Below are 24,316 nucleotides of genomic sequence, written 5' to 3'. Positions count from 1 at the left end.
GATGGGGGAGGGTTCATCCTAGTGGTGGCTGTGCCGTCCCTGGCCTGGTGGTCCTGGCTTCAATAAGTAAAGGAAGCTGAACAAGCCATGGGAGGCAAGCCCCCCTTTGTGGCCTCTGCATCAGCTCCTGCCTCCAGGTTCCTGGCCTGTTTGAGCTCCTGTCCTGACTTCCTTCAGTGATGAACAGTGATGTGGAAGCACAAGACAAAAAATAAACCCGTCCTCCCCAACTTGCTTTTGGTCATGGAACCGTCACGTGACCAAAAGTACCCCATCACAGCAATAGTACCCCATTGGTGAAATTATTAAGGCCACTCCACATAGTTAAAAGGGAGGTTTATTTAGTGGTGTAACTTACAAATGGAGGGATAGGTAGGTTGCAGGGTCTGGGGAAGACATAGCACAGTCCAGCGGTGTTTTCTGGAGAACTCTGCTCAGTCTACCTCCAGCATCCAGGGTCCAGGAACCAAGAGAGGCAGCGCATCTGGATCTTGGGTCTTCAGGGCCCTCTCTTGGCCCCGCCTTGTAGGTGTGACAGTTACCGAAGCCTCAGTGGGGGTTGGAACTTCCAGACCAAAGCTGGAATGGCTACCCACTACAGTACCCCTAACTAGGACACACTACAAAGGTCCCTACCTCCAAATACCAGGAACATGGGCTTTGGGATATCAAATTTCCAAAACTGGAATTCTGGGAGACAAGCTACCCGACCAATATACTAAAGTGACAGTTTATGGAAGGACTCAAGACACAAAGGCCTCCTCATACTAGATTTAGTTTAGCAGGAAGCTGGCCAGTAGAAGAGAATGGGGAACCCTCAGGACTGGGTCCTGTCCTCAACATCAATCTCCAATCCAAAAGGTATGGCCAGAACATGCTAGAAGATCCCATACACATAATACCTCCTGTGCCCACCTGGGGCTGCATCCAGGCAGGTGGCCAGAGGTTGGGCTGGGGATGGCACAATGGCTCACATGTGTTCCTATATTTGCACACTCGTGTACATGTACCACACACAACAAACACACACAAATATTGTAGAGAGTAATCAAGAAAGGTATTGACATCAACCTCTGACTTCTATAGTCAGGTGTTCACACAATGTACATGCCAACACATTTGTGCATGCACACATAAAAGTCATAGGGTTCTAGTTGAGTTAGCCAGTGTGATATGCCTTGGGTCCTGTGTGTTTCCAAAATTAGACTTGTTTGTAGATATTTCAGCTTGGGTACACTGGGCCTTGGGGACATGCCTGTGGCTTATGTTTGGCAGAGCCCCATCCTGGGATGCCTCGCTTCTTGGTTGTACCTAACCTGAAAGTGACAAGGTTGCCCTTCAGGGGACTGGTTCCATTTCCATCATGGAGTACGTACACCTGACTGTCCTTCTCACAGCCCCAAGTATCCCCAGCAACACCTAGGAGCAGCTCCCAGCCTATGAGGGCCGCCTTACCCAGGCAGCGTGGCAAGCACCAAAAGTGTCCTAACCCAGACCAGGAAACATGGGGAATGATCCCCACAGTAGGAGTCAGAGCCACTGGCCTTTCTCTGGCCAGTAGGCCATGGCAATTTAATAATGCATCTGGACTAGAGAGGGTGAAGTGCCCACTCTTGGAAGCAGGCCACCAGGACAGCCTCACATTTCATTATGAGTTTGAAGAGAAGCAGTGCTCCTGGACCATGGTGCTACCAAATTATAAGCAGCTGTGGCTATGCTATTGCAGAAGGGGCTGGAAATAAACTTGTTTTGGATTCCTGTCCCCAGGCTGGGGCAGCCTGACCTCAGAGTGGGCAGGTACAAGAAGCACTGTCCTCACATACCACGGACCTAATTTTGGTGCTTTTGACCAGATGTGGACAGAGATGAGGGTGATGGGGTAGAAGGGCTGGAGGGGGCTGGAGATGTGGCTTAGTTGGTAGAGTGCCCCCCTAGCATGCCCAGAGCTCTGGGTCCTGTCGCCAGTATGGCCTAACCCAGACACGGTGGTACATGCTTGTAACCCCAGCACTGAGAGGTAGAAGCAGAAGATCCTCAGCTACATAGTGAGTTCAAGGCCAGCCTAGGCTGCAGGGTAGAAGGGAGGGAGGGAGGGAGGGAGGGAGGTTGGATTTGTTTAAAAAACTTTCTAAGAATATACTGTTACAGATTAAAACACACACACAGCTGTCGCCCAGAGCAAGATCTAAGTCCTGCCCTCAGAATTCTGAATGTGACCTTACTTGAAAGTGAAGTAACAAATTAAGTAAGTGGCCCTCATTCAGTCAGACTGTTGTCCTTACAAAAGGAGGGCTTGGCATGGGGAGGTAGCTCCGTGGGTAGGAAGGAGTACTTGCTTTGCAAGCATGTGCTCCTGAGTTGGAATCCCGGCATCTATTTACAGAGTCAGGCAAGGGGCTGCAGAGATGACTTACCAGCTGGAGCCCTGACTGCTCTTCCTGAGGACCCAGGTTCGATTCCCAGCCCCCACACAATGGTTCACAACAGTCTGTACACCAATTCCAGGACATCTGATGTCCTCTTCTAGCCACTATCAGAACCAGGCATGAAAGTGGGACACATGTATACGTATAGGACACATATATACGTATAGGACACATATATACGTATATGTAGGCCAAACATCCATGCACAGAAAATAAAATTTTAAAAAGTTGCGCCCAGTACTCGGGAGGCAGAGGCAGGTGGATCTCTGTGAGTTCAAGGCCAGCCTGGTCTACAGAGTGAGATCCAGGACAGGCACCAAAGCTACACAGAGAAACCCTGTCTCGAAAAAAAAAAAAAAAAATAGTTGAGCATAGCCATGCACTAACCCTGATGCTGTGGAGGGTGGATTTCTGAGTTTTTTGGGGGTCCTAGTTTCAGTGAGAGATCCTGTCTCAAGAGAGTAAGACAGAGAGTATGAAAAAACAGGATACTTATATCCTCTGGTCCCTGCAGGCACCCATACGGGTTTATATGTATAAGAAACTTATACAGCACGTACACACACACACACACACACACACACACAGAGAGAGAGAGAGAGAGAGAGAGAGAGAGAGATCTGGGCACAGACCCTCACATAGGTTGATGCCATGTGAAGACAAGGACTGAGCCTTGGGGATTGACCTCTTGGATCCTCTTCCCACCAAGGGGACGGGTTGCCTGAGCTAGCAAGGATGGAGGGTGTCCTGGGATATGGGGCCTGGTGTGTTATCCCGGGACTGTCTGGACAGACCAGCCTAACTGGCCATGCTGAGCGCTGGCCAGGAGCTGCTGTTTGCTCACTTGCTGAGTTGTTTGGAGGAACTTGGAGACAGGAAAGGGAGTGCAGGGGTCTTAGGGCAGGAAGGAAATGTGACCTTGAAGCTGATGACAGGCGCTCCAAACACCTTGTCTGCCATGCCAGAGAGGCCGGTACCCGAGTGTTTGTTCCAATGGAAAGGACACACTGAACTAACACCAGCTTCAAGTGGGAAGGCGACCAAGGGTGATGGCAAGCGGAGGGACAAACAGCTGGGGAGCTTCCTGTCTCTGGGAAATACGGCCCTCCATGTAATCTGTGTTCCTCCCGCTGAGGCAAAGCCATTAGCCCTCCTAAGGCCTTGTTGGCCAGAGGGCCTGGTGTACAACAACTATCCCTGATGTACTTTTGAGTTAGATCCAGCCGAGAGGAAGCACATGGCAGTTGTGTGGCTCCAGGGGTGAAGGGTTATGTGTATTTATGAAAAGGTCACCATTGTCACGTTGTTTTTAAGAGACTGGGTGGCTGGGTAGCCGGCCAGGTATGTTGGCACAGCCCTGTGATTGCAGCACCCGTGAACTGAGAGGGAGGAGCTTGCAGGCTAGGACCAGTTGTAGAGAGGGACCCCGTCTCCAAAACAAAAACATCAAAAGGTATCACTGAGGGCACAAATAATCCCTGGGCCAGTAACCCAGGCCATGGCTCCCCCCCGACCCCCCGCCCGCAGCAGGTTACCTCAAGTTCGTAGGGATTCAAATAAAGTGGGAGAAATGGCGAGTATGAACCGAGGTACCTGGGGAAACAAAAGACTCCAAGCGCTCATACATTATCTTCAGTTTCATTCCCGAGCAGTGCTAAGAAGCCAGGGACCACGAACCAGTGTCTCCTTAGAACCGGGGTGTCGGCGGCTGGAGAGGTGGCTGGTTAGCGTGGTGCTTGTCCAGCATTCGCAAAGCCCTGGGTTGTCCCCAGCACAGTGTAAACCTGTGGCATACACCATCCAAGCATGAGAGAGGAAGAGGCAGGAGGGCCAGGAGCTCACAGCCATCCTTGATTGTAGAGGGAGTGTATAATCCCTATCTAGGGATCGCATAGAAGCCATCCTGGACTACCTGAAGACTCCATTTGGAACAACTGAGAAGCGTTAGGACCAGGATGACAGAGTGGAAACACAAGGAGAACAAAATACAGCCGGAACTGGGGCCTGTGACTGGGGTCAACCACAAAGCATCCAGCCATGGAATATTATAAACATTCTGGGCTAAGGTGACCCCCACCACTCTGGAATAACCATGGTCCCATTCCTTCTTAAAGGAAAGCACAAATTTCTGACTTCCTCTTCCCTCCTCAAAGCCCCTTCTGACCCTACAGATCATGGCCTGGATGCTTCTCTCTGTTTCTCTTTGAATATAAGGTGCTGAGCCAAATCCATGGGACTTCTGGATGTGTGGCAGGGCCCCTCACTGAGCTCCACAAGTTTTGATTTAGTAAGTTGTCACGAGTCAGATCAAGGTTCTGAACATGCTCACTTCAGACTGAATCACTATGGATAGGTTTGCACTCCTTCAAATTGGTACTCTCCAGCACTGCTCTGAGCTCCTGCCTCTGGACTTAGCTCTGGGGAAGGATCCCAGGACCAGGCTAAGAAGGGTTCTAGAAACAGCCTGAGGCAGCCAATTTCTCCACCTCTGCACACACAACCCCCTGCCCCCCCTACACACACCCGCCACTGCCACCTCTGCAGGTGAAATGTGCAATGGCAGCCTGCCATGGAGACTGGCAAAGCCCAGGGCATGGCTCTCACTTCTTATCACCTACATTTTGTCCCAGCCTTACTGTGGTGCCAGGCCCAGGGTGAGCGCTCATAAATGGGTGTATTCTACAGCCCCTGTTCTGTGTTATGGGCCTCTGACTGATGTTTTCTTGGAGGATGGCATGCAATCAACCCATATCAGCAGGGAGAAGCTTCTTTATAAAATGTTAAAGTGGTTTAAAAGTCTCAGCTTGTGTTTAATGTTTATTCAGTTTTTGGGAAAAAAAATAATAATCACTATGGAATCTCTTAGCTAAGGAAACTGGCTACAGGTTTTTCCTGCTCTTCCCAGCTTCCTGCCCTTATGCCTGGGTAGCTGCAAAAGGCTCACGCTGGCCGAGAGGAAAGTGGCCCTGTGCCCTGGTCACTCTGCCCATTTGTAACAAGGTGAGGTCAGGGGCCCAGTCCCAACAGCTGAAGCTGGGTTTCCTGAGTGACAGGCAGACTGGCTGAGAGCCAGCTCCTGGCAGACCTCTGGAGAATCCTAGATGTTCAGTGACTCTGCCTCCCAGAGCCGAGACATTGCTAGAAGGCCCATTTGCCTTGTTCACTTTTTAAATCAGGGCTGAACATTTTCCATTATGGATTCATGGTGCCCCCTTCTCTTCCAGAGTGGTTTGAGGGGAAAAGGAAGGGACTGGCTGACTGGCAGAGGTACAGGTCGAAGCCTCTGGGCTGGGCATGCAGAGCCTTTCACCTCCTCCCGTCCTGTCCACCTTGCCAGGACCTTGAAGCAAGGGCTGAATGCTGCTAAGCCTGCTCCTAATTTCCCTGAGCCTCCTCCTTGATTTCATAGTCTGCCCAAGCCCACAGCACCCTACCCAGCCTGGACACGCCCTGGTCAGCCCCTGCCAGCCTGGCCTATTCCCCCCTAGCACGATGGAGCCCCCTTCCCTATGCATCTGATAACAGGAGCATCCCATCTGGCTCCAAAGCTCCCTCAGGGTAGGGCAGGCATTACAAAGTCAGCGCTCACCCGCTGTGGTCAGTGAGCTGCGGACCGGAGGCTGAGGCAGCAGCAAAGCCCCGCCCTTGACCCACTGCCGCCTTTGAGGCCATGCCATCCTAGGCTAGAGGCTGTCACTTTCTTGGGTGTGCATGTTCAGGCCCTGATGCCAGTCCAGGCTTGGTAGGATTTGAATGTCCTACCTACTCCAGAGGTGACCAAAGGAGAGTTAGAACTACCTGTGATTGCCTTCCTGCCATTTCCTGCCTCGTGGAAGGTTTAGAGTCTCTGTGGCTCTCTCCACTCAAAATTGTCATAGTAACACCTCCAAATGGGGGCTAGTTAACATCCAAGGCACACGTCACCAAAATGACCTACGCTACTTTGTAAAGCTTGGCATATGTGTGTGCATTTGTGCAGATGCATGTGTGTGTGTATGCTTTTTTTTTTTTTTTGAAGATTTTATTTTTATGTCTGTTTATGTGTGTGGGCAAGAGCAGCTCTTAATCTCCGAGCCATCTCTCCAGCACTGGGGATTTACTCTTTACTGCACTTGGAAGAAGGCGTGTCTACCAATCTCACTGTACAGTGGAGAAAAATGAGGCCTCAGTGGTTAAATGCCTTCCCCAGGGTTGTGATGTGGGCAAAAGACAACAATAGGATTTGAACCCACAGAAGACTCGAATTCACTCTGAAGGACAGGTGATGCCTTCTCAGTGTGCTTGGGAAGAGGGGCCCACAGTGGCTGACACAGGATCTGCTTGGGGGTGGCCTTGTTGAGGTCAAGTGGAAAACTGTTAGGCGACCATCGTGTTCCTGTGGTTCTGGTTAAGCCGGAGCCTGAGCCTGCTGAGTGGCGGCCCAAGCAAAGCCTCCTGATGAGCCACAACGGCTGGGTGTGATTTAGGTCCCAGACCTTTGGAATTGGAGCACCTGTCCAAGATGAGCAGCCGATAGGCCGTTGAATATAGATGACCCAACTCCCAGCCTTGGCCTGCAGCTAAAAGGGAGGCCTAGCTGCTGTCGACTTCTGAGAGCCTTCTAGAACCTTTGTACTTTAGGGGCAGCACAAGGGGAGCCTTACAGACTGTGAGAGCCCCACGAGGCTTGTCTACCCTGTCCCCACCTCAGCCTCCACCTTACTCCCTTTCGTGAAGCCCTTTTATAGGAATTGCTGCCTGTGGTGGTTTGAAAGAAAATGGTCCCCAAAGGGAGTGGCACTATCAGGAGGTGTGGCCTTGTTGGAGGAAGTGTGTCACTATGGGGGTGGGCTGTGAGGTCTCTTGCTCAAGCTTCCCTCAGGGTGACTATCAGTCAGCTTCCTGTTGCCTGCAAGATGTCGGACTCTCAGCTCCAGCACCACATCTCCCCGCATGCCGCCATGCTCCCCACCATGATGATAGTGAACTAAACCTCTGAACTGTAAGTGAGTCCCCAGTTATGTTTTTCTTATAAGAGTTGCCATGGTCATGGTGTCTCTTCACAATTAAAACCCTAACTAAGACACTGCCAAAGCAGCTCTTGCCTTCAGAAACTTCTCTGGTGGCTGCTGTCAACTCCAGCCTACTTGTTCCTTGTCTTAATGACTTCTTTTCTGAAGTCCACAATGCTTGGAAGTACGGGGGAGTCCTCTCTGTCTTCTGCTTTTCTTTTGCCCCAATAATTGGAGTCTGGGAGGGGACCCAAGAGACAGAGCAGGAGCAACCAGGAGCAACCTGTCTTAACCAAGAAACAGGGCATAAATACTCTCTTCCTCATGCCCATACCATGATTGGACTCCCAGACAACAGCTCCTACTCCTCAGGTCTGGGGAGCTTGACTCTGGATTGGCAGATGAGCTTGTGTGAGATAGTCACATCTAGTTAGGTACGGATGGAACAGTCAAAAGAGTGTGTGCCTCTTATACAGGGGCAGACACCTTAAACTAAAAGGATGCAAGCTGGAGTCTCCTGTGTTGTGGGTGCTATCAGTCATCAGGATAGGGGCAGAGGGAGATGAGGCTTGGACCAAGATGAGTGTGAGTGTGTGTGAGCGTGTGTGAGCGTGTGTGTGTGTGTGTGTGTGTGTGTGTGTGTGTGTGTGTGTGTGTTGTGTCTTATTTACCCCAAATTCTTGAATGCTTTCTCCATGCATCATCTTATTACAAAGGGCTCTGTTGCAGTATGCATGAAAAATCCTGTTGTAGCTGGGTTGTTGTTTGTTTGTTTGTTTTTGTTATTTGTTTTTCTCTTTGGGGTCTGCCATCCAGCTCCCAAATAAATACATGGAGACTTAGTCTTGCTTATGAATGTCTAGCCTTAGCTTGGCTTGTTTCTAGCCAGCTTTTCTAACTTAAATTATCCTGTTTGTCTTTAACTAAGTTTTGCCTCTGGGCTTTTTACCTTTCTTTACTCTATATATCTTTTTCCTTCTTACTCCATGGCTGACTGTGTGGCTGGGTGGCTGGTGCCTGGCATCCTGCTCCTCCTCTCCTCCAGAGCTTAGATTTCTCCTATTTATCCTCTCTGCCTGGCAGCCCTGCCCATGCCTCTCTCCTGTCTAGCTATTGGCTGTTCAGCTCTTTATTAGACCAATCAGGTGGCAGGGAAAGCTTTACAGAGTTAAACAAATGTAACATAAAAGATGCAGCACATCTTTGCATCATTAAACAAATATTCCACAGCATAAACAAATGTTAACACATCTTAAACTGATATTCCACAACCCCTATCACAGCTGGCTTCTGATCCTTGGACTGTGCACACATGCCAAGTGGAAAGGGCTAATTTCTTCATCAGGCACAGCTCGTCGTGAATCTGCCAGAGCGCAGCAGTGAAACTTCCCCTAAAGAATCGGGAATCGGGAGTGTCTGGGTTCTTGCCCCAGCCCGCAGCTGCAGGGTGTGGGATTGCAGGCCAGTCACTGGCCTAGTGGTCATACGCAGGACTCGGGGTTTATTGCACAAGAGCTTATTTGATAGTGGTGAGTCCCTGCATTCACACACTAATGAGTGCCACAGTCCACATATGAACTCTGGGTATACACACCATGCTTTGAAGGGATCAGGCTGGTCCACACTCTGCAGGGAAGCTTGTGACCCTGGGGGCAGTTTTTACACGTGAAGTTCCAGGCACCAGCTTGAGGCTCTTTAAGACTTCTGAGCATTTCGAGATGGCTTTGAAAGATGGAAAAACTGTTCTGTGAAAGTCACGACCTAAGACTAGAACAATTACTAATGTACGTCTTTGTAGTTAGAGAGACTGTCTCGAGCCCAGGCTCCATGAACACTGGTCCGCCACTCTGCCCAAGTTTCAGCCCCAGCCATTTTCCTACTTTGTATTTAGAGACAGGGTCTGCTCCATTCATTCCCATCCTTCTACCTTCTGAGTAGCTGGGGTGACAGGCCTGCCCCACCAGGCCTGGCTTAGTCTAGGAACTGTAGAACTACTTGACAGACGTGCCAGGAACTGACTGGGTGGTGAGCGTGGCTCTCTAATCTCAGCGGTCTGGCAAACATCTGGTTACCGTGGTAAATAGCCATAGTTTCTGGCCCCGGGGGAGGGGCCAGCCGCACGCTGCCTGATAGCTAGGGACAGAGACAGGAAACCTTAGACTATTTTTCAAGGTCCTGTGATGATTTTAGGTGGCAGGTCGGACCTGTTCTGGGGTTTAGGGGAAGTTTCACTGCTGCGCTCTGGCAGATTCACGACGAGCTGTTCTTTTGTTTTTGTTTCGTTTCTGCAGAGATGAAACCCGGGGGCTGTATCAGGCAAGCGTGTGTGTGTATGTGTGTGTGTGTGTGTGTGTGTGTGTGTGTGTGTGTGTTCCTACAGAGGGACACTCATAACCCAAAGGTTTGTGTGTTGTTGTTTTTAATGGCAAAGCTCTACAGCAGAGTCCTGTGAGGTTAAGGGCTCGCCCAGGTCAGTGGTATCTGAACTTCAAGGGCAGCAGCCAGCGGGGAAAGCCAGGCTACACAGGGGTTCTAGCCTTCCCTGAGCTGCCTAGAAAGCCGTCTCCTGCAGACTCCTGAGGATTCCTGCAGGGTCCAGTGGACCTCTCTGGAGGGTTGGTTTTCAGTCACAGTTTCAGAGGCTACTAAACCACTCTGCATAGTACGTGGAGTTGCTGAGTACAGGGAAGATGCCTGGATGTAGACCCCTCTTGTTTCAGCAGCTCAGTGATGCCGCTCCCCTGGCCTCCGGCCTGCACTTCGCAGACCCCGAAGGCCTGAGACAGGCAGGGGTAGCATCGACACTCAGGAGGGAGAACAGAGGTTCATTGAAAGCATCTCTGTGTTTAACTTACGGATGCATGACTAAAGACAGGGGGTGGTCAGGCAAGCATTTGTGACTGGTCCTGGGGCACTAAGAAATTCACCCAGGTCCGTTATCCATGGACAGGAGTAGAGTAGATTTACACATGTGTGCTCTAGATTTCTGGTCTTCTGTGTCGCTAGTATGGCTCAGGAAATACTGTGCATGGCTTGAGATTTTTCTGGTCACATTTACTATGTTTTGTGTCTTTGAAGTCACTGTTTCAAATTTTTAATGTAATTCCTTAATATACCTGCTTAATCAGAGCAGGTTAGACAGTTTACTATGACATCATGTGCCTCAGAGACTCTGGCTGTAATGTGTTTTATAAATTCATTATTTTATTATGGTGTGTGTGATGCAGATATTGGGGTGTGCGCATGCCATAACACACATGCGAAGGTTACTGACAACTTTGTGGGTCCAGTCCTCTCCTTCCGCCTGTATGCGAGGTCCAGGGACTGAACCCAGGTCATCAGGCTTGGAGGGCAAGCACCGTTATCCACTGAGCCATCTTGTAAGCCCTGTAACCTTGTTTTCCATGACAGAAATAGTGAGCACAGACCACAGAAAGAACAAAAGATACAAAGAAGCCAAAACACACAGATAAAAGGCTGGGGCTCTTAGGACAGTGTGGTGCTGAGGTGCGGAGCCAGGTTGTGATGGAATCCTGGCAACATCAACATCTCGGCTTAGTAACCATTCTAGTTAGCTTTCCGTTGCCAGGATGAACATAACCGAAAGCAACCTGGGGGAGGGGAGGGGAGGGGAGGGGAGGGGAGGGTTGACTTCAGCTTGCAGTCCATCGTTGAGGGACTGTCACGGCAGAAGCCGGAGCTGTAGGGAAGGCTGCTTACCGGCTTGCTCCAGCTCATACTGACCTCACTTTCTTACATAGCCCAGGAGCAGCTTGCCTGGGGATGGAGGGCACAGTGGGCCGGCCTCTCCGCCCACATCAACTAACAATCAAGAAAGTGCCCCACAGACTTGCCCATAGGCCGGTCCAGTGGAGGGAGTTCTTCAGTGGAGGGTCCCCTTTCCCGGGTGAGTCAAGTTGACAACCAGGACTGCCTGCCACAGTGAGCGTGGCGACTCAGGGTCTCCAGACCGCAGTTTCCTTATTCTTCAAAAGGAGCTTGAGGGAGTGGGGCTGGGAATGATCCAGTTAGTAAAGTGCTTACTTAGTAAGCATTACTTAGCAACGCTTACACATTAAAACAAGACCGAACAACTGGGTGGAGGCAGAATCAGGAGGCTCTCAGGGATGGCTTGCTGGATTCTAGCTAGATCCATGAGCTCCAGATTCAGTGAGGGCCCCTGCCTCAAAAAACAAGAAGGAAAGTGACTGAAGGAGACACCTAGTGTCAACCCCTGGACTCCACACACATGTGCATGCATATACATATACATACACACACATATACGCACACACACATATACATACATATATATACACACACACACACCAACACAGATGGGGTGGGAGAAGAAAACAATGTGATGCCCCTTTACCCGCTCTGTGGACTGCAGTGGCATAAAAAGACCTCAGCATTGTGAATGCAGTGTAAACATCAAATCCAGGAGGACTTGTATGTATCAACATCGAGGGGCCAGGGAAGGGCCCTTCACTAGGCTAGAGCCTCGACAGAATGGAGAACTTCAGGGTCTGCAGGTGCCTGCCTGTGTAGGCTGAGGCCGAGGACTTGGAGTGACAGCTGTGGGCAAGCCCACGAAGTCCGAATGAGGCTCCTTTGGACTGTATCCTTACTGAAGAGAGTGTGTTCCCCAGGCAGCTCCCTTGGAGCTGGCAGTTTTCCCCGACTTTTCTCGCTTTTCCATGGTTTGGGGTCTGGGAATGGTACACAGAGTGGCACTCGGAGAAAAGGTGAGAGAGGGGAGCTGGAGAGGGGGGGGGGTGTCAGGGACCTTTCCACCTCGGCTCCTTCTGAGACCAGGGAGTACCCGCCGTGGTGCTGAGGCTCCCCAGGACCTTCTGTCTAGTGGCTTTTGTCTTCCAAGAGAACCGGCTTCCGCCTTCTAAGGTGAGAAGGCAGACAAGCTCGAATCCCAAAGGGGAAACAAACCACTGAAGCATTCAGTGCAGGCTGTAGGAGCAAGACTTGACACAGGTGGAGACAGGCCACGTGTGTGTTTGCAAGTTTCAGGGCACAGCACTTGTCTTTGCTTGAGTGATTCCCTGACCCGAGATGTGGAATCACTGGCAGTGAGCTATAGGGAACTATTGCCCCCTCCACCACCCCCCACCCCCCACCCCCGCCCATAAGTCATTCTCAGGAGCTCGCCTCCAAGTGAAACAAACCTTGGCTTGGTGGTACTCATCTATTTCCCTGGCATTTCTAGCTTTTCCAGGCAAAGCAAATTATCCCCACCCCCCCCACCCCCGCAACCTAGGCTTGTTTATATGCTTTGGAATAAAGCACACAGAAAATAAAACAGGTCCAGCTCACCCAGCAAGGCTAGTTGGAGAACCAGCAGGAGAAAATATTGCCATTGGCTGGATGTCTGGTAGGCCACTCACATCACGCCCAGGGGGCTAGTTTCAGGATGTCAGCCCTTTGCTCAGTGGTATACAGAGTGGTTTTGCTAAGCTTTGTGTTTATCCTAGTGCTGCCCTCTGGTTCTGGAATAATCCTGCACATCCCAAGCCGATGTTCATCTTTGTCCAAATGCTTGTTCATCCATTATCTCAGCAGAAGCCCTGGGAGATGCTCAGAACCACTGTTTCCATGCAGATGGTTTTCTAAGAGGCAGGACTGGGGCCTGGGCAAATGACTGAGCTGTGGCACAGACCTGGGTTATGGTCACAGAACTTTATGGTTTAGGTCTGGAGAGGACCTTGAGGTACATCAGGTGACACATTGCTCAGGTTACAGAAGAGCAATAAAGTGACGTTTTCAGGGTAAAGTGACGTTTTCACGTGATGAGCTGCTTAGGACACTGGGCCTCAGGGGTCCTCCTTTCCTAACCCTCAAGCTTTGAGTTCTTAGATCTCAGAATTAGCTGGGCTGAAAGTGACCTCAAGAAAGCCACAGACTAGCCTAGCTCAGTCGGCAAAGTGCTGGTCACACAAGCATGAGGGGCTGAGATTGACCCCCAGAACTCATCTTTAAAAACTGGGCATGGTGGCATACATCTGTAAGTCCAGGGCTGGGGAGGAGAGACAAGGGGCTTCTGGAGCTCCCTGGCAGCCAACCCAGCCCAATCTGTGAGCCCCGGGTCCTGGGAGAGACACTCCTAAAGATCAAAACAAAACAAAACAAGGTGAATGTCTCCTGAGGAACAACATCCGAGGTTGTCCTCTGGCTTCCACACATACATGAACGTGCACACACGTCTCCTAACTTTAAGTTTCCGAAGTTGTCTTGGGCCGCATTCATAGGTGTCTTCGGTCTCGTACAGCCCATGGGTGGCATATTAGGTGTGCCTTTGGGCATAGGGAGTTGCTTAAAAGGTCCCAGGACTTGTTCCAACCAGGTGTCTCGAGACACACAGACACAGGAAAGCTGCTACGATGTCTTGTGCTCACAGAACCCTGGAAACAAGAGGCAGAGCCCACGTGTAGGACCGACCACTCAGCAAAGTGCCAGTCTTGGTCAGGAGGCAGAGTGGCCAGGGGAAGTGGTGACAGGAGCTTTTGCTGTGCCTTTGAGGGGGACAGACAGGCTCAGGATTGTCTGGTTTGAACAGTTGCAGTGATTTCTGGGCTGATCAGGGCAGGCACGGAGGCCCAGGGTGTGGCAGAGGTCGTGAGGAGAGAATGGGCTCTAGAAGGTTTGTTTGTGAAGGAGTGGTGAGCGCACAGGTGAGTCATTTTCTCTCCAGGAATTCGCTACCCCACATGTAATAACAAAGGCTCCGGAGAGCAGTGCATCAGAAGCCAGGAAACAAGAGGCAAGGAAGATAGAGGCCGGACCGTGTCACCTGCAGGGGGCCTGGGATTGCAGGTTGTCTGACTGGAGTTGGGGGACGTGGTATCTGCCAGTGAGGGCTTCACTAGCAGAGCCTCCTGGAAGGCTAGAGCTGTCGTTCTTGCGAGAGAGAAAAGCTGCCTGCTCTGTCCTCCAAGGCAAGGGTTTCCCTGGGAGTCCTGATTTCGCCTGATTGCAGAAGTCCGCCTGCCGTCTTCCTCTGAAGTTAACTAGCCTTTGCCTGCTGGCAGAAGGACCCCAGCGGCTGCATCCCAGGCCTCAGTTCCTTCCTCTCTGTTCTCCCCAATGCTGCCTGTGTTTCCAGGGCTCCGCTCTGCCCCCCCCCCCCCCCCGCCTCCCACTGGCTGCCTATGTGGTACAGTTACCTCCTCAGCAGGCAGCCCCGACACAGGTGGGAATGCTAGTCTGCTGCAGCCCTGACGGACGCCCAGGGTATCAGCCTGAGCTCTGTCATCCTCTCAAGCAGCAAACCAGCTCTAACCAACAGGACTGTCGCCTGGGCTGTCTCAGGCCAGCTCATGCTGTCTGCCAGCTGCTTGTTGCGCTGCTCTGGGGACTGGGAACACGCCCAGCCCCAGTCCCCATCTGTTGCAGGCGTGAGGCAGCAGGCTCCCGAGAGCATCCGAACCTTAGAAACCGCCTGAGCCGAAAGAGTCAGGAACCCCCTCCTTGGATTGGCCTTTGGAAGGTGAGAGCCGGATTTGTCAGAGCCGAGAGAGCAGCTTGTCTGCCGCTCCTCATCGCACCCGCCAGCATCTCACAGCCCAGCATCCGGAAGAGGAGACCTTGGGACCCCTCCCGGCTGAGTAAGCAGACCTTTCTGGCTGGATCCCTATAAATGCATGGCAGTTGCACGCTCCCTGTGTGCGGTGTTTCCTTCTGTGGTGCATAGTGTCGCCTCTGTGTGCAGGACTGCTGTTGGCTAGTGCTTTGTTCTCCCAGAGGCTCTCATTCAATTAAACACTTCAAGGCTGAACAAAATGCTCCTTGGCTCCACGGGAGCTATATGTCTGTTCCTTATATAACTTCTCCGTGACTTAAAGAGAATACCTTAGAAGGTGGGAAGTGTGAGGGGGCGTGTTCATCACCGTCCCTCTGCGGAGCCTGTCCCTGTCCCCTTCTCTGCCAGGCTGGGGAAGCGAAAAAAGACTGGGCTGTCTACAAGGGGTTCTGATTTGAGGGTCCTCTCCCCGCTTCGTCCCCTGCCGTAAAGTTCCCTCCCGAAGCTGAATCTCTTAGTGCCGTGGACTCCTCTACCATTGCCTTCCCTTTCCTGAGTCATCCCTTCGGTTTGCCCCAAATGGAAAAGACTAGGGACGGCTGCAGGGGGACTTTGAGTCTGGCCCATGGTGTCCCCTGGGGCTGTCTAGACCACAGGCTGATCGATCGGCTGGAAGACGGGGCTTGCTTGTTGCCTGTCTGACTTGGAGAGGAAGGTGTTGAATAAACCGAAATGGCTGGGGAAGGCAAAGGGAGAGAGAGCAGAGGAGGTGGGAGCCCTCCATTCTGCAGCAGGAACAGAGCACGGACTGACGAGCCTGCAGGACGGACTGGCTGAGTGGAGGCTGGCAAGGGCCAGACCTGAAGCTGCAGGTGCCCTGCCCCAGCCGCCGCCGTCCCCGGAAACTGATGCTTAGCACTCGCAGCAAGCTGCTGCTGTCTTGTTTGGGGTTTTGTTTGTTGCCTATGACTCCCTTCCACATGCCGAACTAGTTAACACCCAAAGAAAACTTCAGCATAGAATCTGTGATCCCCCTCCCTGCTCCTTACGATTGTGATTAGGAGCAAGCCACTGGGTGTCATCGGAGGCTGTGAGGCGCAGTGCTGTTTCTAATCACAGCCCAAAGCGGACAAGAAAAGGTGGCATTAAATAACTCGAGAATGGTGGACCAGTAGCACACATGGCCCTGCACTCAGCTCAGTGCAGACTTCTGGAGGGCCCTGGGCCCAGCAAGCACCGTCAGACCTGGGATGCACAAGAAGGCCAGAGGCCCCCAAAGTGCCCAGGGTTCCCAGACCCACACAGGAGGGATTTCAGATGCCGTCCAGTGTGAGAGGAGGAGCAGTGTAGGGGACTTCAGAGCAGGGGTCAGTTGCCAGCAGCGGCTGTCCTAGGGATTTGACAGACAGGTGCCAGGTCCAGTGGGACCCAGGGCCCATAGCCCCTCTCTTGACCCAGAACAGAAGCTTGGCAGTGTGGCCTAGTAGATCTGGGGGCTCCTACCTTTCAGGCTACATCCCCAGTGTGCATGGGAAACATCCAAGGACTAGTTAGCTAAAGCAGAGGTGAGGTTTTGGTTGGGTTCCATTTGGATGTTGGACTATTTTAGCCCGACAGCAGACCTTGCAGCAGGTACAGACTCACAGAAGAGAAAATGAAGTTAGAAAGTCAGATTCCCCAGTGAACTGATAGAGGACCCAGGAGATGGAGGGTACTTTTGTTCTTCCTAAAGTCATGAAAAGGCTGACACAAGAGAAGCCCGGTGCCCAGAGGCCCTGCCTGATCGTTCTGTATAAAGGGGGTTGGGTGAGGAACAGCGAGGCTAAGGATGGGCGTTGGGGGACCGGGTCCCTGGGCTGGGGCTTTGTCACTAGCTTCCAAGCCGGCTCCTCACTGGATCCTGTCCTCAGGATGGTGATAAATCAGTGCTTGAGTGAAACAAACAAAGTCTTGAGCCCTGTGGACCAGTAACCCAGCATTCCAAGAACGAGATGTTTGGTCTTGACCTCATCCACCAATGGTACTGTCTGGCCAGGCTTTTCTGGAAAAGGCAGGTACACTTAATTTGGGTTCTCTGAATTTTTGTGACATTTATTTATTTATTTATTTATTTATTTATTTATTTATTTATTTATTCATTCATTCATTTATTGTGTGTGTGTGTGTGTGTGTGTGTGTGTGTGTGTACGGCATCAGGCTTATCAACAAGCACCTTCACCTGCTGAGCCACCTTGATTTGGGCTTTTATTTCAGTCTGAGGGGTTCTCAGGCCCTTCTCATCTATCAGTGATCAGTGTGGAGACCCACCTTGCCCAGCTCCTTCTAGCAAAGCCTTCCATCATCACCCTGACTCCTGGGCTAACCTGTGCCACTGCTACACACTTCCTTCTTTGCACGATTGAGTATTCAGTTGTGTTCTGCTGGTCCTTACAGGTCAGTTCAGTTGATGACTCCCAGCAATCGGCTGAGGTCTTAATTCCTGTCACATCTCACACTTACCAACCGCACACTAGGTACCAGCCCCAGGCTCGTCATTTTCATGGATCCTCACTCTTTTAATTCCCCGGAGGATCCTGGGAGCCTTCACTGTCTACCACTTGGGAACTGAGGCCCCATGAACTTGTACAGCTTGCTGAGATGGTACAGGCAGCACACGGGAACTAGAAGCTCACACCTAGGTCCTCTGCCAGCTTAGAAGCAGAGTCCAGCCCTTCCCGCCTCACTGAACAAGACCTGGCAGTGGACGTCTGGCAGCGAAAATGTTCCTCTCGCCTCTCATTGTGACTTGACGAAGAACTTGATTAGGACCTACAGCCCGCGGCTTAGTTGAAGGTCTGTGTTTCTACCTCCTCAGCCCCAAAGTGTCGGCAGGCTTGTCCCCAGTTCTTGACAAGCTTGACACCAGTGCTGGAGAGTGTTGACACATAAGCCATGAAGTCTGTGCTTTCCAGCCAGTCACGTGTCAGTCTGGATAAATATCCTTGTCACAAGCATAACTTACGGTCCAAGAACTCGAAAGGGGTTCTGTGGGTCCATGGGCTCTAATCTTAATTACAAAAATTGGAGTTTAAATTATGATTGAAGTTGGGTGTGGTGTGAGTTCCTGCAATCCCAGCACTTAGGAGGTAGAGGCAGTGAGTTTGAAGCCAGGCAGGGAGACATGAGGCACAGGCTGAGAGGTGACTGAGTAGTGAGGAGCACTTGCACAGAGCCTGGGCTCAGTTCCTGACACCCACATCTGGAGGTTCACAACCACCTGGAACTCCAGCTCCAGGACACCCAACACCCTCTGGCCTCTGCGGGCACCTGCACACATGTGCATGTGCTACACTTGGGTACATACACATACACACAAAACTCATTTGTTTAAAAAGAGGAGGAGGAGGAGAAAGGGTAATAATTGAAGCCGGTCATGGTAGCACATAAGTTGTAATCCCAGCACTGAAGAGGCAGCCAGTCTAGGCTGTGTAGTCACAGACCAGTCAGTGCAGCATAGTGAGACTTGAAGGCTAACCAGCAAGCAATCATATAATTGAGTCATTAGCCCCAATGCTGTTCCCTTGTGACCTCCACACACACACACACACACACACACACACACACACACACACACACACACACACACAATTTTTGGCATGGGACTTAGAACCTTGTATTCTGTCAGGTAGCTGGGGACCATGGACAAATCATCTCATTTTCTTGAGTCATTTTTTTTTCTAGAAATGCATGTCTGTTTAGGTTGGTGTGGAGTCTATAATCAGTTAAGCAAGAACCAGTTCCCAGCACACAGTAGACATTTAACCAACAATGGGCTCTGCTGTCTAAGGGAGTATTCAGTTGGGTGCCTTCCTGGAGCCACACAGAGCCCTAGAAAACGTCTTCTAAAGCAGGGCCAGGATGGGTTTTACCACCAGAGTTACTCAGCAGGCAACCAAGGCGAAAGAGCTTTGGGGTCCTGCAGTGTTCTAGCCGTTGCAGGCTCCGCTCTTCCTCACTGTCCTTGCCAAGTCCCAGCCCCTCTCCTGTCCTGCCTGTCACTCAGTGGTGAGCGGATGGGGTTTCCTCTCTTCGGTCTTGAGAGATCACATTGCAATTCTGCGGCCATGACCGTCCCCTGAAGGTCAGGGCTGTGCCACGATCTTTCTAGTATCATTGGAGTCCCTTCTCCATCTCCTTTCATACTTCTCCAAGCTGTAGCCCAGGGGACACAGGGAGAAAACTGGAGGAAATCAAAGCCAGGCTCGGATTTTGTTTTGGTTGTACTTTGCCGGCGAGGTGTGTGGTGGCATTTATTGTCTGTCTGCTTTTAAGGGAGGCAGCCATCTGCCAGTAATCGTGGCTTCAGCTGGTTAGTCACCAGTGAGTGAGGGCCTGCTGAGCTGATGCCAGTCAATAGGATAAAGGAGACAGGAAGAGGGCCATCCATAGTCTGCGGTGCTGTTTACCAAACACCTGCTAGGGATGCCAGCCGTCCAGATGGAGTTCTCGGGACCATGGAGGGCCAGGGACTCAGGGGTTCTTATTCCTCCTTAGCCCGGCTATCCTTTTCTTTTCTTCCTTGTCCTTGGGATTGAACCTAAGGCTTCATGAGTGCTAGGCAAGTTCTCTAGCACTAAGCTAGATCCCCAGCCCCCCCCCTTTTTTTAAATTGACAGGGTCTCACTGAGTCGCCTAAGATGGCCTTACATTTATGATCCTCCTGCCTTAGCTCCTCCCTGAGTAGCTGGATTTTACAAGCCTGGACCGCCAGACCTGGCTTTCCATTTTGTTTTTGGTCAAGGACTCCTGAAAGTTGAGGGCTCCTAAAATTGCATTTCATTGCTTTTGGAGGAGAGAAGCAGTCTTAGAATCGGGAGCTGGGAAGGTCTGAAGCCCCAGCCCTCAGGAAAGCATGAGCCTATTGCTTTTCCGGCAGGCAAAGAGCTGGCCTCACTGCAGGCAGTCTCTGTGATGCTCAAGTTGTGTCGGCCAGGTCACATATGGAATCATGCTTTGTAGACTGGATAGGGAATGGGGATGCAAACGTGTCAGGCTGTGGTATGCTCAGATTTCCTGGAAATGCCCAGGTAGACACATCCCAGAGTGGGATGGCTTACGTTCAGGAAAAGATGTCAAGGTCACCAAACAACACGTTGTCGCGTGGTATAAGGACTGAGCAGTGCCTCCAGCTGACCGGGGCCCCACAAGCAGTGTGGGGCTCTGTTCCTCTTTCAGGCAGGGAAAGCTCTGCCCTGCTTGGCACAGAGGTGGGAGCTCTGGTACTTTCTACAAAGTCCAGCCCTAGGCCACCCCCCCTGCTCTTACCAAATCAGGGGAAGTGCAAAGACATGCTTAGAAAGATTCTCCCCAGGAAACAGCAGATGGGCGATTGCTGCTTATTGAAAAGGTAAGTGAACTGTCATCCTTTGTTACTCTTTCCCAGAGTTCCTGGTATCCAAAGCCGTTCCACCCAGCTTGGCAGATGGATTCCTATGCTTAGAAGGTTAGGGAAAGACCAGTGACCACAGCTGGCAGCCTGCACAGACCCCCTCCAAACACAGCCAGGTGTGGGAATGAAGCCTGTTGGATTACCACTGCCACACGGAGCATGGCCTCTCCATGACCCTGCTCCTGACTGTGCCATTGGTAGGTGGGGTATGTGGGAAGGGGCTGCTCCTGGCCAGAGTCGTTCATCTGGAACACAGTCCTCGAAGGCTGGTGGGATCTGTCCTTTAATGTCAGACGTCAGCTCCAAAGACCTGGCCAGGCCTGGCTCAGAGCTGGCTGCAGGCATCTGCCGCCACCCACTCTTCTGAGTCATCCTACACTTCTCTGCTCAGATCCAGAGCCCTGAAATGTGCTCACCAGTCAGTCTCCAAACACGCCAAGCAGGGGGAGAACTGGGAGGAAGATGAGCCTGGAGGGGAGGAGGACACTTGGGAGAGCCTTGACCTCCGCAGGCCCTCTGCCCTAGTCAGGCTCCTTCAGGCTCACCCGGAACCCGTGGGGGCCTCACCAGCTGCTGCTCAGCAGGTCTCCCAAGCCTCCTGGAACCAGGGCATGGAGTCATACTGCCACAGGGACACTGTATTCACAAGGGCCACCTCTGAAGAGATGCTTGTGTAGAGGTGTCTGGAGCCTCTGTTTTCCTCTTCACCCTCTTTTCTTCCTTTCCAAAGCCCTTCTTGGTGTGTGAAAACTGTTCTTTCTTCCTCTGTCTTAAACCATCAGCTCCTTCCCGTTTTTTCACCAGTGGACCAGAGCTCAGGTGTACGTCCCAGCACAGCCTGTCTCTTGTGTCACACCCGCCCCATAAAACAGACGTCCTGAGCTCCCCCCGTGTGGTGAGTGTGGACTCGACAGGCTCCCCGGCCAGCCTCATGCGCCCTAAGGACCAGCTTCTCGTTCTCTCTGCTCACATCCCCAGCTCTGCCTGTCAGGCTCTGAGTCCAGCAGCTCCGCACAAATCACACTCTCCAGTTGTGCCTGTGAGAGACGAGCACAACAGAAACAAAACTCTGGGGTGCGTTTTTCAGTCACCCCAAATGCTTCCATGTTGTGCTCAATCCAGAGTCCTGGAGCTACCAGCCACGCCTTGCCCGAGTGCCGTCACAAAAGTGCAGTCCCGTACCGTCATATGCCCGTGACCGTAAAATAAACCTGACCACCACACACCAGTTTGGGGCGCTTCAGGGATTTCAGGGTCTTGGTAACGGCCAAAGTCTGGAATGGCGGCTCCTCGGTCCAGGTGTATAAACACAGGATACCCAGCCAAGACGCACAGCTCTCATGCTTTTAAGTAGCCACCCACTGTCTTCTGGGAGCTTGGAAGCCCCGTGTGTCCCACCTGTCTAGAGGGAAATGGGCCAGGTTACAGAGAGCTGGTACCGGGGGAGCCATACCTTCAGGCCTCCTCATGCCTAGCCTTTCCATGTGTGGGCATCCCTACCACCTTGCTTCCAAAAGTAACTGCCTTAGTTTCTTTTCCTGTTGCTGTGATTAAATATTCCAACCAAAGCAACTCAAGGGCGAAGGTGTTGGTTTCAGCCCACAGCTCAAGAGTACAATCCATCTTATCAGGGACGTCAAGGCAGCGCCATCTTGAGGAAGCTGGTGACATCACACCCTCCACCAGGAAGCGGAGAGTGATGAATGCCTGCTGAGCTTTCTTCTCCACTTACGCAGTCCAGGATCCAACCAGGGAACGGTGTGGTCCAGAGTGAGTGGGTCTTCCTGTCTCAGTTAACACAATCAAGATCATCTGCCAGGTGATTCTAGATTCTGTGAAACTGACAGTTCACAATGACAGTCACAGTGGCCTTACCCAGGTGCCATCCTTCTTTGGTGATCTCTACCCCGTGAAAATCCATCTCTTCTCACTCCTCAGCATGTAGGGTCATCTTCTGAGAATGGATAACCCAGTAGCTGCCAACTCAGAGGAGGGTTTGGCGTAATGAGGTCTGAGTTATCTTGAAATACTGCCTTGACCTGAAGAAGGGGGTCTGGCTACAAGTGGTGTCACACTTATGTGGGCCTGTGACCTCTCACACTGTCCAGCACTCACTGTGGGGGAGAACTCAGGCTTTCATGCCTAACAAATCACTCTTCTTAGACAATACAGCCAGGCTCTGGAATATGTAATGCTGTAAGTAAGTCCTGCACTGTGGAGGAGAGGAAGGTACAGTCTCTGTCTCATCAGGGTATGGCAGATCCATGGGGCCAACCGAACTGGAGACTTCTGTGGAATGATGTAGAGTCATCACCCAAAGCCCAGCTGCTTCCTAAAGATTCTGCCCCCACGGTGTGGAAAAGTTGGCTCAGCATCCCAGGATGCAGAGTGTAGGCATTTCCCACATTCAGCAGATGGCTTACTCTGCTGCCCACCACATGGATAGGTTGTGATTGGCTGGTCAGTTGTAGGCCAGCTTGACTGGGGTGCTATTCACATGCAGTGCAGCCTGTCAGTTGTAAGCACAGTTAGCTTGGTTGTGATAAATGTACATAAATGTGCAGCCACCACATCATGACCCCCAAAAGGTCACAGTGTTCCATTATAGTCAGTCCCTTCCCTGTCACCATCTTTAGATGGTTTAGCACGGGTCCCATGTCTTATCTTTGTCTACCCCACATATCCCTTGATTCCAGACCTAGCACAGATCCTCACTGGATGTGACAGTGAGTGATCTTGTCTCTAGCTGCTATATACTTTTTAAAAGACGGCGTCTCAGATAGCCCAGGATGGCCTTGAATTCTTTCCTGATCCTCCTGTCTCTACCTCCCGAGTGCTGAGGTTACAGGTGTGTGCCACTATACAGGTTTGTAGTGTGCTTTTGTTGTTGTAAGACAGGGTCTCAACGTGTATCCTGGGTTGGCCTGGAGCTAATTATCTAGACCAGATTGGCCCTGAACCTATGAGCAATCCTCCTGCTTCTGCCTCTCAAGGATTGGGATTACAGACTTGACCAACACAGCTGCTGGCTGTTGAAATGTATTTTCAGATTTCCTCAGGAATTCTGTTCCCTTCCATCATCCTCAGTTTTGAAAGACTGCATAGGAAGCATTTGCTAATTAATAATTTCATGTAGTCGTTCCTGATGTCAGTCTTCCTGTTCGGCCTTAGACAGTCAGTGTGACCAGAGGTGCAGAGACTAGCTGTTCTTGGCCGCCTAAGCACTCGTAGGGAAACGCTTCCTCTCCACCCCTTCAAAGAGAAAGCTGCCGGGGCCCCCAGCAGCCTCCCTTCGTGTTCTCTCCCGACATTGGACCACAGAGCACCAGCCACCCCACCCCTGCCTGCCCGCCTTCATCTCTCCTCCACCCCACCCTCCCTTCTTTCTTTCCTCCCTTCATTCCCCATCTCCCCCGTGTCCCCCCCCTCTCTGCCCTCCTCCTCCTCTTTGTTTTTTGAGCAATTTTCAAGCTCACCACAGAGCACCCCAAAATGTTTCTCATCTAACTGGGGACCTTTCTATGTCACTAATGTGGTCACCAGGGGTTCCGAGTGGCCCCTCATTCTGCCTACCCACACCGCCCTCTCACTGTGTCTGTGAGTGACGGCTTGAGTTCCCCCTCTTCCCTCTAATCAAAGCTCTGAGAAAGAAGAGTCTGTCTCTTACCCACTGGGCGCCATAATAATAGCTTCTCGCCCTTAAAATCAGCCAAGTATTTTAAAGTAATGACTGGCATTTTTCAAATGATTCCCACGCAGCACAGTAATCTCTTTCTGTGTTAGCTCTGGTGTGTTGTGTTTATATCCTTCCATGTGTGAATGCATTTTCTGGTAGGAATGCCTATGAGTCTAGATTTTTAAACTAGGAAACAGAAATTGAAGTAACTTGGACAGGGTACTTAGCATTTGGGTCATGTGTCCCTGTCCCCCCAACCCC

At 51.5% G+C, this 24,316-nt stretch overlaps 1 protein-coding gene across 5 annotated transcripts in view; it reads left to right on the top strand.

The window, feature by feature from the left end:
• Positions 1 to 24,316, top strand: part of Prkag2 (protein kinase AMP-activated non-catalytic subunit gamma 2) — a 264,212-nt gene that overhangs the window by 30,640 nt on the left and 209,256 nt on the right. The window contains exon 1 of one of the 5 annotated variants that reach the window (XM_028879514.2): positions 14,617 to 15,036. The exons of the other annotated variants lie outside the window; for them this stretch is intronic. The gene's annotated coding sequence lies outside the window, so the exon portion shown is untranslated. Of the gene's footprint in view, positions 1 to 14,616; positions 15,037 to 24,316 lie in introns of those variants that run through there. 5 annotated transcript variants of the gene reach the window in all.

The sequence above is a fragment of the Peromyscus leucopus genome, chromosome 3 (assembly GCF_004664715.2).
Source record: "Peromyscus leucopus breed LL Stock chromosome 3, UCI_PerLeu_2.1, whole genome shotgun sequence".
NCBI lineage: Eukaryota > Metazoa > Chordata > Mammalia > Rodentia > Cricetidae > Peromyscus > Peromyscus leucopus.
Note: the sequence above shows the minus strand (reverse complement) of the source record. Positions and strands in the feature narration are given on the sequence as shown.